The following is a 12124-nucleotide window of genomic DNA, read 5'->3' on the forward strand; positions in this document are numbered from 1 at the left end:
TTATATCAGCTTAGGAGCACATATTAGAAATGTTAAAAGATTTTGAGTGATACATAGTTTAAATTTTAAGTATCAGTCCTTAACATAAAGTTCAAGTAAACAGTGATGTGACACTCCCAGGAAGTAGTTGCCTCTAAAGAAAGGGATGTCATGCCATAATCCATTCCCCATCCTCTCTCCTCCTATTATAATCTAGAAAATGATAACAAGGAATGGAACTGATGAATTTAGAGATTCTGAATAATTCTCTTGTTAACCATTTCTAATTTTTTGACTAGGAATAACAGTTGGGAACAAGTGGTGTGCTCCTTAAGGATAAAGTGAATTACATTTCACATTGGTTCCTAGGAAGCTCAGTGTCAAATTTATAGTTCTTTTTAGTAACTCATGAGCTTCCTCAAATCCTTTTTAAAATGAAGTGATGAATAGATATTGAACCTTTGATACATGTGTAATTATGTGGAATAGTATTTAGAAAACATGGTATTTGAGCACTGTATTTCTGTAAACTTGGAAGATTTGCTATGTTATATGAAACGTTTCCAAAAAGGAACATATTTTCTATTGTTCAGTAATTGACTCTGTTTTATGTGTAGTTATTTCATAATATACCTAAAAGCAGTTTATTTGAACCACTGCTGTTGCAAGGCCCCAATTTAAATGACACATTTTAAAGGTTCTTTGCTAGCCCAGGGTAAAAGTACCAACCAAATGGATAATAGTTCTTGATTTTTCCCTGGGACCTCTAAGTAGAAGTAAATGTTGGCAGATGAACTATTCTTATAGTACATTCTTTGAGGCTTTTTGTTCCTGTTTCTAAATATAGACCCTAGAAGGTCCCTCTGGGGGTGGTAGCACCAGGGATGGGAACTGTAAGGGCAGAACCATAATTCATCAGCAGTGTTTAAATGGGTGAGTGTGACCTTTGTGGCTAGCTAATGTAGGACATAGGCATGCAAAATGGTAGGACCCAGCTCTGCTTATGCTAAGGTGTTCTCAGACCAATGGCCTCATCATTCTTCTCAACTCTAAAGGGGAATTGATAATTTCACATCTAAATTGATGGTTTTTTTGTTTCTTGGAATGGTGATTCTTAATTTTTAAGTTACTTTACTCATGTGTTCCCGTAACATTCTATTCTTACCTCATCATATGTATCATACTATATATATGGGAATGGTATGTTTACTCATTTCTGTTCACCAGACTATATGCTCCTTGAGGAAAGGGGCTGTATTACCTTTTTTCCTTGAGGAAAAGGACTGTATGACATTATATTTGCATTGCTGAGCACAGTGCCTTAGATGTGGCATAGGCACTCAGATATTTGTTGAATGAATATAATATTATAGATGAATCCTGATCTATATTCTGTATCGTTCTAGAATTACTGCAATATTTTCTCTCAAATAAAAATCCCAAGTCTTGGGACTTGCCTGGCGGTCCGGTGGTTAAGACTCTATGCTTCCACTGCAGGGGGCATGGGTTCCATTCCGTGGTCAGGGAAGTTCTGCATCGTGGTGTGACCAAAAAGAAAAAAAAATCCCAACTCTTTTGAATTAAAGCATTAATTTATTTACATATACAAGGTATATGGATGTACCCTATTTTATTTAATCAGTCTCTTATTGATGGTTAATTAGGTTGTCTTTCAGCTTTTTCTGTTGTAAATAACATTGCTGTGAACACCTTTATATATACCTCTTTGCAAATACATGCATAGAAGTATATATATGTGTTGTAGGATATATGTGTTGTAGGATAAATTCATGTAAGTGGAATTATTGATCCAAAGGGTATATGCATTGAAAATGTTGATAGATAATGCCAAACAATAGGTACTACTCCTACTCTTATAGTAGGAGCTGTAAGCTGCTAAATATTGGATTATCTTTTTAGCAGTCCCTGAGTCCTTTGCTTAGGTGGCCCTCTAGTTTAAAAAAAAACATTATTTCTTTAATGACTTGTTCTTATTACCATAGATGAAGAAGGCTTATAAAGTTTTGTTGTTCAAACAGATTTGGCAATAGTCTGGTTATATTGGTGGTCCCTTGGAAGTTCAATATTAAGAAAAAATTAGCACACTTTTTTTTTTTTTAACCAGGTTTAGGGCGGAGTACGGGGACAAAAAGATGAGTAGAGATCGTAGTTATGAGAGGTACATGTAAGAGATTAGGAAAGAATACAAGCCCCCACCCGTAAAGTATTTTCTGCTGTCTTAAAACCAGAGGACTCTTGTGGTTGTACTATAGGGCCAATTATATATTTATGTTCTGTCAGCTGCCTTTGTGAAAAGAGAAAAAAAATCGCTTGTTTTTTTCATCCCCAACTTTATAGACTGACTTGTAAATTTGACTAATTGGAAGGTGCCATTGTTAAATTTATTTATCTCGGTGTTCTGACAGCCCTAGGTGAAGCTGACCTAAAGCATTAAAAATTTTTTTTTAATCTACTGGAGTCTTTGGTTTCAGAAAAGAAGGGAATTTACTTGTTTAAAATTCTGTTCATCTTTGTTCTAAGGGGGTTTAAACCTATCATATAAATCTCTTTCACAAATAGCCTTTATAACTTTTCAGTCTCAACTAATCACCATCATTATTAAGTTATTGAGAGTTTTATTATTCTACCAAGTTCTCGATTCAGTTTGCTAATATTTTGTTAAAGAATTTTGCATGCCTGTGTAAGGAATATTTATCTGTATTTTTATTTTCTTGTAATAGCCTTGTCTGGTTTTGGTATTAGTGCATAAGTCTGTGAAACATTTTGAGAAGTGCTTGCTCTTCCTTAATTTGCTGAAAGAGTTTCATAAGCATCCTTCGATGTTTATAGAATTTACTAGTGAAGCCATCTGGCCTTGGAGTTCTCTTTGTGGAGATGGTTTTAAATTATGGGTATTCTTTTTTTAAGTGATATAAGGCTATTCAGATTTTCTATTTCTGCTTGTGTCAGTTTTGGAAATGTATGCCTTTCAAGGAACTTGACTATTTCATCTTGATGAGTGGACATCCAGGAATTTGTGTCTAATTTATTGGCATAAACTTGTTCATAATATTCTCTTATTTTTTAGGATTTATAGTGATAGTCCCTCTTTTATTTCCAATACTTACTTTTCTCTTTTTCTTGATCATTTTAGGGATTATCAATTCTATTGATCTTTTCAAGGAACCAACTTTTGGTTTCATTGATTTTTCTCTGTAGTTTGCATGTTTCCTATATCATTGATTTCTGCTGTTATTTATTTTCTGTTACTTATTTGGGTTTAACTTGCTCTTTTTCTGGTTTCCTTAGGTGGAAGCTTTAAACTTTGAATTTAACCTTTTTTTCTAAAAGCATTTAGAGCTATAAATTTCTCTCTAAGCATTGCTTTAGCTGTATCCTGCAGATTTCCATTATCATTTGATTTAAATTATTCTTTAATTTTTCTTGTGATACATTCTTTGACCCATGAGTTATTTAGAATTGTGTGTTTAATTTCCAAACATTAGGGCATTTTCCAGAATTCTATTTTATTGATTTCAATTTAATTCATGTGGTCAAAGAACATACGCTGCATGATTTCAATCCTTTTAAATTTATTGAGATTTGCTTTATAGACCAGGAAATGGCTTATCTTGGTGTATGTTCCATGTGTACTTGAGAAGGATGTATATTTTGTTGTTGGTTGTAGTGCTCTATAAAAGTCAGTTCATTGGAGTGTTGTCTAAATCATCTATATCCTTGTTTATGGAGTGTGTGTGTTATGTGCATGTGTGTCCAGTCTATCAATTAACTGAGAGTTGAGTGTTAAATTTTTTAAATAATATTTGTAGATTTGTCCTTGTCTCTCTTTAGTTTTTACTTCATGTACTTCCATTACACCTTTCCCATATACCTTTAGTGTTGTTATATCTATTTAGTGTTATGTCTGATTACTCCTTTTTCATTATCAAATGCCCCTCTTTACCTCTGGTAATCTCAAGATAATACTCCTTGTGTTTGAATCTACTTTTGCTCGACATTTGTATAGCCATTCCAGATTTTGTAGGATAAGTGCTTGGATCATATATCCTTTTACATTCTTTTACTTTTAATCTACCTGTGTTTTTATGTTTAAAGTGTGTGTCCTGTTAAGTGGCACATAGTAGGGTTTTTATCTAGCCTGAAAACCTCTGCCTTTTAATTGGGGCCGTTTACTACATTCAGTGTAATTTTTTTTTTTTTTTTTTTTTTTGGCCATACGCGGGCCTGTCACTGTTGTGGCCTCTCCCGTTGCAGAGCACAGGCTCCAGGCGCACAGGCTCAGCGGCCATAGCTCATGGGCCCAGCTGCCCCACGGCATGCGGGATCCTCCCGGACCGGGGCACGAACCCGTGTCCCCTGCATCGGCAGGCGGATTCTCAACCACTGCGCCACCAGGGAAGCCCACAGTGTAATTATTAATATGATTCACTTAAGTCTATTTAAGTCTGTGCCGTGTGGGATCCTCCATTGCGGTGCGTGGGCTTCTCTCTAGTTGTGGCGTGTGGGTTTAGTTGCCCCACAGCATGTGGGATCTTAGTTCCCCCACCAGGGATTGAACCAGCGTCCCCTGCATTGTAAGATGGATTCTTAACCACTGGACCACCAGGGAAGTCCCCATTTAAGTCTCTTTTCTCTTTGTCCCATCTGCTTCTGTTTTTTTTGTACTTCTACATATTCCTTCCATCCTTTGTGCTTTTGTCTTACATTTTACTTCTACATATATTATTATATATTGTAATTATTTAAGCTTCAAAAGTCGATTTTTTTTTTTATTCCTAGGTATTTTATTCTTTTTGTTGCAGTGGTAAATGGGAGTGCTTCCTTAATTTCTCTTTCAGATTTTTCATCGTTAGTGTATAGGAATGCCAGAGATTTCTGTGCATTAATTTTGTATCCTGCTACTTTACCAAATTCATTGATTAGCTCTAGTAGTTTTCTAGTAGCATCTTTAGGATTCTCTATGTATATTATGTCATCTGCAAACAGTGACAGTTTTGCTTCTTTCCAAATTTGTATACCTTCAAAAGTCAATTATTCTTGAAGGAAATTAAGGTATGAGAATACTTTATATCTACTCATATATTTACCATTTCTTTAAAGAACTTAGGGAATGAGAATATTTTGTATCTACACATACATTTGCCATTTCTGCCCTTCATTCCTTCATGAAGATTTGGGTTTCTATCAGGCATCTTTTTCCTTCATTATGAAGAACTTCATTTAACATTTCTTATTGTGCAGGTCCCTTGGTGATGATTTCTTTCAGCTTTTGTTTTCAGCTTTTGTTTGTCTGTTAATATCTTAATTGAGCTTTACTTTTGAAGGATTTTTTGATGAATACAGTCAATTTTGTTATTTGTGGTGGTTATGGTCTATAAAGTCACAGAAAATACTGAATTAGCAGATACTGAATCATTGTCCCTAGGGGAAATACAGGGTTAGGTTCCTGTGAACCTTTAGTCATAACATTTTTGTTACTCGTCAGTATATAACTTTGTTTTAAGTGTGTTTCTATTTAAAGAAACACATTATTTGATATATATTGTAGACTCATTAACATTGAACTCATGGCTAACAGAACTATAACTCATGTCTGAATGAACCTTACCTAACACACGTGTTTCCTCTGTAAGGTACATCATAGCCTTCTTGCTGTTAAGAACACTAGACAGCACTTCAGCATTGTGCTTAGGGGCCATATCAGAATACCAACAGAAAGCACAGAAATGCAAACAGTAGGGCAGTAAATAGACTGCTAAAAGAATACTTGTTTACTGTATGTGAGCTGAAACAAGAAGGAATAGGGTTGCCTTGTTTGACCTCACCTGGCAACATATGTTGGGGGACTGGAATGTATGGCTATTCTGCATGTGCCTGCTGCTGTAAGTACTGATTTTGGGTTTATCAATTTAGTGAGTAGGCCAGTTGGCAAATTAAGGAATCAGATTATGAGGGTTGACTGCATGCAATTCTAGGTTTGCAGTTTTTTTCATCATTTTAAAGAATGTTTTATTATCTTTTGGATTGCGTTGTTTTCAGTGAGAGGTCAGGTCATTCTTATTGTTTACCTGCCTTTTCGCTCTGTTTTTAAGATTTTTCTCTGTCTTTGGTTTTCAGCAGTTTGGCCTCTACAGTGTAGTTCTTTGTGGTTTTGTGTTTATCCTGCTTGTGTTTCATTGAGCTTCTTGGATCTGTGGGCTGGTATTTTCTATCACTATTTTCAAATTTTAGGCCGCTATATCTTAAAACTTTTTTTTCCTGTTTCAGTCATTATTGTCTTTGGGGGGACTCCAGTTATGTATGCATTAACTGCTTGATTATCTCATAGGTCATTGAGACTGTTCATTTTTTCCCCCAGCTTTTTGTTCTTCATGCTGTGCTTCAGTTTGGATATTTTCTCTCTGTTGCTCTTTAAGTTTATTGATCTTTTCTTCTCCATTGTCCAATCTACTTTTAAGCTCATCTGGTGAAATTTTCTTTAGATTAATGTACTTTTCAGTTACAGCATTTCCATTTGGTTCTTTTTCTAGCCCATGTTTTTCTACCAAGACTCTCTGTTCACTCATTATGTCTATCTTTTACTGTACATACTTAGGAATTTTTAAAAGCTGTTTAAATTTCCATTTTAATATTCATTAATCCAACATTTACACTATTTCTTTTTGTTTATATAGGCTGTTTTTTCTTATTTATGCTCAAATTTTCTTCTTTTCATGTCCAGTAGTTTTTTATTTTATACTGCTTGTCATGGATGTGGTGATAGTTTTGTTCTGGAAGGCAATTGATTTGCTGGCAAATCACCTTGATCTTTTTTAAGTCTTGATTTTAAAGTTAAGGTGGGCTGACTTTTTCTTTAAGGGCAAAGTAGTAAATATTTTAGGCTTGTGGGTCATACAGGTTCTATCTAACTACTCATGTTTGCCATTATAATGCAGAAGTAGCCATAGACAATACATCACATGAATGGACATGACTTTCTCCCAATACAACTTTGGCCCATGAGCCAAAGTCAGTTTTGCTGACTCTTGGTCTAGAGTATCCCTTACTTTAGGGTTATAGTTGTCCCACTCTTAAGGTGTACCTTTTCTGGAATCTCACTTTTATGCTTGGGGTGTTTATGAGATCTCTCCACTCTGACTGGCCAGAACTTTAGGTCAGGTCTTCCAGAACAGTCTGGCCTCCAGAATATCCATTCAGCTCACAACTCTATCATAGATTTGTCTGCTGGGTCTTGGTAAGTCTTGTGATCTATACGTGCAGCATTGTATTCAGCCAAATGTTTAAAGGGAACATCTATCTAGATTTCTGGAGCACCTTTTCTTTGAAGCTTTCCTTTGTATGTCACCCTGCCCCACAAATCCCAGACAACTCAACAGCTTCCTCTGCTCAGCAAGAGCGCAGTATCCTTGGGCTCCTCTGCCATGTGCTGTTGACAGAAAGTGCTTTCAGATGGAAAGCCAGGGCATTCCTCTGGTGTGCTTCCCTCTTCTCAGGAATTACACTTCTGCCTGTGGTCCAGTGTCTCAGGACAGTTGCTTCATATATTTTGCCCAGTTTTATAGTTGTTTATGTTGGAAGGGTTAGTGTGATAAAATTACTTTCATGGCTAGAAGCAGAGGTTCTTCTCTATGATTTTAAAGTGCAGTTTATTTTTCTTGTTTTATAAATTAGATATGATTTTACTGACCACTTACTTTTTTTTTAAAAGTTTTATTTATTTATTTATTTACGTTTGGCTACGTTGGGTCTTTGTTGCTGCGTGTGGGCTTTCTCTAGTTGCGGCGAGCGGGTGCTACTCTTCGTTGTGGTGCGCGGGCTTCTCATTGCGGTGGCTTTTCTTGTTGCAGAGCATGGGCTCTAGGCACGCGGGCTTCAGTAGTTGTGGCTTGCGGGCTCTAGAGCACAGGCTCAGTAGTTGTGGCCCATGGGCTTAGTTGCCTCGGGGCATGTGGGATTTTCCCGGACCAGGGCTGGAACCCGTGTCCCCTGCATTGGCAGGCGGACTCTTAACCACAGCGCCACCAGGGAAGCCCTGACCACTTATACTTTTGGTTGATAAACAGGTTTTGAAATGAACGTGTCAAGGAAAATACTCAGTATAAGAGTGTGTGGACATTGGTGAGATTGTGATAGCATATATATATTTTTTGAATTGACCAGTAATAAATTCAAAACTGATAATGCCATTTTTACTTTCTTGAAAAGTGATTTACTAAAAAAAAAAAAAATTTCTCCAGTGAACTTTAATTTTGCAACTGATTCTTGTGTGGTGGAAGTAATTAGCGTTCACAGTTTGTAGCCCTGAGGCAGTTAATCGAAACTTATATTCTAGTTTTAGGCTTAGGTAAGGAAAAGAATCTAGCATTAGGGCCAACATGAGGAATAGATCATTTGGAAGTCTTTCATACTGTCATTATAAGCAGTTCAGTGATTCTATTCATTTTACTGAGGGTAATAAGGAAATAAATATATATATATGATTATAGTTTAAATTATTTTCTAGCTTTGTCATTAACTAAGCTATGTGACTTTCAATAAGTTGCTTTATTCTCTGAGCTTAGGTACCTGGAAATGTAGAAGATTAACAAAAATAAGGTAAGAATGAGTAGGTTTTACAGAGAGAGTTAGTGAGGCTGAATATGGTGAATTTGAGCATTAGTGGATGTCAGCATTCATATGCAAGAGGGGGAAGCATGGGTTTGGTTAGGAAGAAGTTTATTTTGTTAGCATAGATGACATGTAAGGAGATGTTGAGATAAGCTTAGACAGTTAAATTGGGGCCATATAGTGCAGGGCCTTATATATCTAACTAAGAATTTTTGGTGTAATTCAGTATGTAACTGGGAGCTTTTAAATGTTTTCGAGCAAGAAAAATGTATAGACTTGTCCTTTTTGATGGCTGTAGAGGAGAGACGTAATAGAGTTCTGGCTTCCCTTTTGCCTATTTAGTGAAAACTTGTTTTTTTTTTTGTAATATGACATTATGTTTTTACTTAGTGTGGATATATATAATTAAGTCCTTAATATTTATTGTTTCTTCTGGCTGTTCAAATAGTACAAATGAGATTGATGATTAAGGTTTTAATTTCATTCAGTAGTTAGAATTTGGCATTATGAGTAGATCATAGAAGAAGGGGAGTTGTTTACCGTTTTTGTAAGCCCAGTAATGTAAGTGTATGTGTAACATATCTCAGTAATTCAGAACATTTTATTTTTTACTTAATATAGCATCCCTTATTATAAAATAGTTTATTCACTTGTGAAAGTGAGGGTCTTGCAGAAAAAGGAAGATGAAAATCAGTAATTCTTTTTCAGAACAGGAAATAGATAATTTTTAGGTGTTTTAGCCTTAGAATTTGGTAGCTTTTGTGATATATAAGTATTGTTGATCAAAATTTTCTTTTGACATCGTTAATTTTATTAGTCATTTTCAAATTCTAAATTTATATAGTAAAGTCTAGAAAAGAAGTACTGCAGAGCAGTTAAAAGAAAGAGCATGGACTGGTAAACTATGGATTCAGTCTCAGATCCATCACTTTTTTTAGTTTTGTGACTCTGGGGAAGTTACTTAGCCTTTTTATGCCCCTGTTTCCTCATCTGTGAAATCAAGATAACAGTAGTACCTATTTTACAGGGTGGTTTTGAGTATTAAAAGACCATGTGGGGCTTCCCTGCTGGCGCAGTGGTTGAGAGTCTGCCTGCCGTTGCAGGGGACACGGGTTCGTGCCCCGGTCCGGGAAGATCCCACATGCCGCGGAGCGGCTAGGCTAGTGAGCCGTGGCCGCTGAGCCTGCGCGTCCGGAGCCTCCGCAACGAGAGAGGCCACACCAGTGAGAGGCCCGCATACAGCAAAAAAAAAAAAAAAAAGACCATGTGAAATCAATGTGCCTGGCCATCGTTAACATCTCTATAAATGTTGTTATATGGTGAAGTAAAAGCAAACAATCAGTCAAATATTTTGGATAATTACAGGGTATTTGCTGGGTGACTGTTTTTCTTGTTTCAGGAGCTCAAATTTATGGGGCTGATAAAGTTGGAATACGTAATTTATTATTGCACTCGTGCATAGGATACAGCACATGAACTTGGGAGTTAGACCTATTCAAATCCTGGCTCTCTGGCCTCCTAGCTCTGTGACTTAGGACAAATTGTTTCTTTTTTCCCCTTCCCTCCCTCACAACATTTTGAGGTAGTTACTCTTATTTGGCAAATGAGGAAATGAAGCACAGAAAGGCTAAGTAGTAACTTTCTCAGGGTTACACATTTATATTGTGTAATATGTGATGGATCTGGGGTTTGGACCCAGGCAGTTTGATCCCATGATTCATGATGGGCCTTAGTAGGAGTCCCTGAGCAACTCTCTTCTTCTTGAAGGCAAAATGGTAATGACCTCTTCTGGATTTTTTTCTAAGTGCTTTTAGAAATGGAATACTTGTTTTGTGGCTAATTTTGGATTGAGTCTCATTTTACAAAATGAGGATTTATTTTTTTTTTGGAAATTTGTGAATATTTCAACTACCAATTTATAAACTTTCTCACTTGGCCAAGTGTCAGAATATAGTTTTTATTATAAGAGATATTCTGGTATTAGATACGCATAAGGATATATTTTTAAAAAATACTTCAAAATTTTGGCACAGTTTTAGATATAGTTTGGTTTCCCTCTGATTTTAACATGTTTCTAGTTCACTTTACAAGTAAACTGTCTCTAAATTAGTTGGCTTTTAACTATATTGTCTAGATGAAAAAGACAACCATTTAGTTAAGAATTTGCTTCCTTTTATTTGGGTGGAGCAGCTGTGTAATTATTTGGTTCTGCTCTTTGACCCCCAAATCTCCGTTTGTACATCATTATAATTCATTATTTTAGCTGAAAGGAATTTTCAAATTGTCATTTTACAAACGAGAACTGTGTAATTTAACTAAGATTACATAACAAGTCATCTTTAAAAAGTGTGTACACATATGTGTACATTTTATAAAATCTCATAAGGCAGTGTGTCTTACTGGTTTGGATGAGTGGCCCATTCAACCTGTTGTTCTAGGTTATAGGAGACTCTTTTAAATGGATTTCCCCTCTCTACCCCATCTAAGAATCCTTTAGATATGACATCATACCTAGTATGAATTTAAAATTTATGTGACATTATGAATTTAACTCTCCTACTCATCAAAAGGAATACTCTTGGAAGACAAGTTCCATGTTCATGATAGCCACATCTGTGATTTCTTTTTTTTTTTCTATTAATCAGCCTTGTCTAGCTTGTTCTTCCAGATAGAAGTGTCCAAATTTATTAGGTCCTCTACACTAAAGGAATACCTCCTGTCATCTCTCAGACTGTTTCACATTGTCTTTTGCTAGAGCCCTTTCTCTAGTATAAACCACAGAAGATCTTTAGCTCAAGATCTCCCAACTGCAGGTATAAAATGACATTGTACAAGGTTAATATACCAGTATATAGTGTATTAGTTGACTTGGGCTTCTATACCAAAATACCATAGACTAGGTGGCTTAAACAACAGAAATTTATTTCTTACAGTTCTGAAGGCTGGGAAGTCTAAGATCAAAATGTGGGCAAGTTAGGTTTCATTCTGAGGCCTCTTTTCTTGGCTTATAGGTTGCTGCCTTCTGTGTGCTCACGTGACCTCTTCCTGTGACCATGGTCCCACCCTCATGACCTCATATATTCCTAATTACTTCCGAAAGGCCCCATCTCCAAACACAACACATTGAACCTTAGGGCTTGAACATAATGAATTTTAGGGGAAACACAAACATTCAATTTATAACATACAGCATATATTGGTTAAGAAAGTGAGCTCTGGAGTTGAATTGTCTGAGTCTCACTACTTAATCTATTGAGTGAGTTACTTGTCTATCACTCTTTTTTTTTTAATCTGTTAAATGAGATATTAACAGCAACACTTGTAACATTAGAGTTGTAAAGAGTAAAATGAGTTCTTGCATCATGCAAATCACTTAGAATAACAAGTAGAGAATATGCATGATTTTCTGAAAGTGTTCTAAATTGAACATATACCAATAAAAAAAGATAAGAAGATTAGTATATTCAAGCCACTTTGGTTCATGCAGTTTCTTTAACATAAACATGTTTTTGCCTCT

The 12124-nt window shown here is 35.9% G+C and overlaps 1 protein-coding gene across 2 annotated transcripts in view; it reads left to right on the forward strand.

Moving 5' to 3' along the window:
• RTN4 (reticulon 4) overlaps positions 1–12124 on the forward strand; it is a 66665-nt gene that overhangs the window by 4623 nt on the left and 49918 nt on the right. The window lies entirely within an intron of this gene.

Source organism: Stenella coeruleoalba (genome assembly GCF_951394435.1).
Source record: "Stenella coeruleoalba genome assembly, chromosome: 13".
NCBI lineage: Eukaryota > Metazoa > Chordata > Mammalia > Artiodactyla > Delphinidae > Stenella > Stenella coeruleoalba.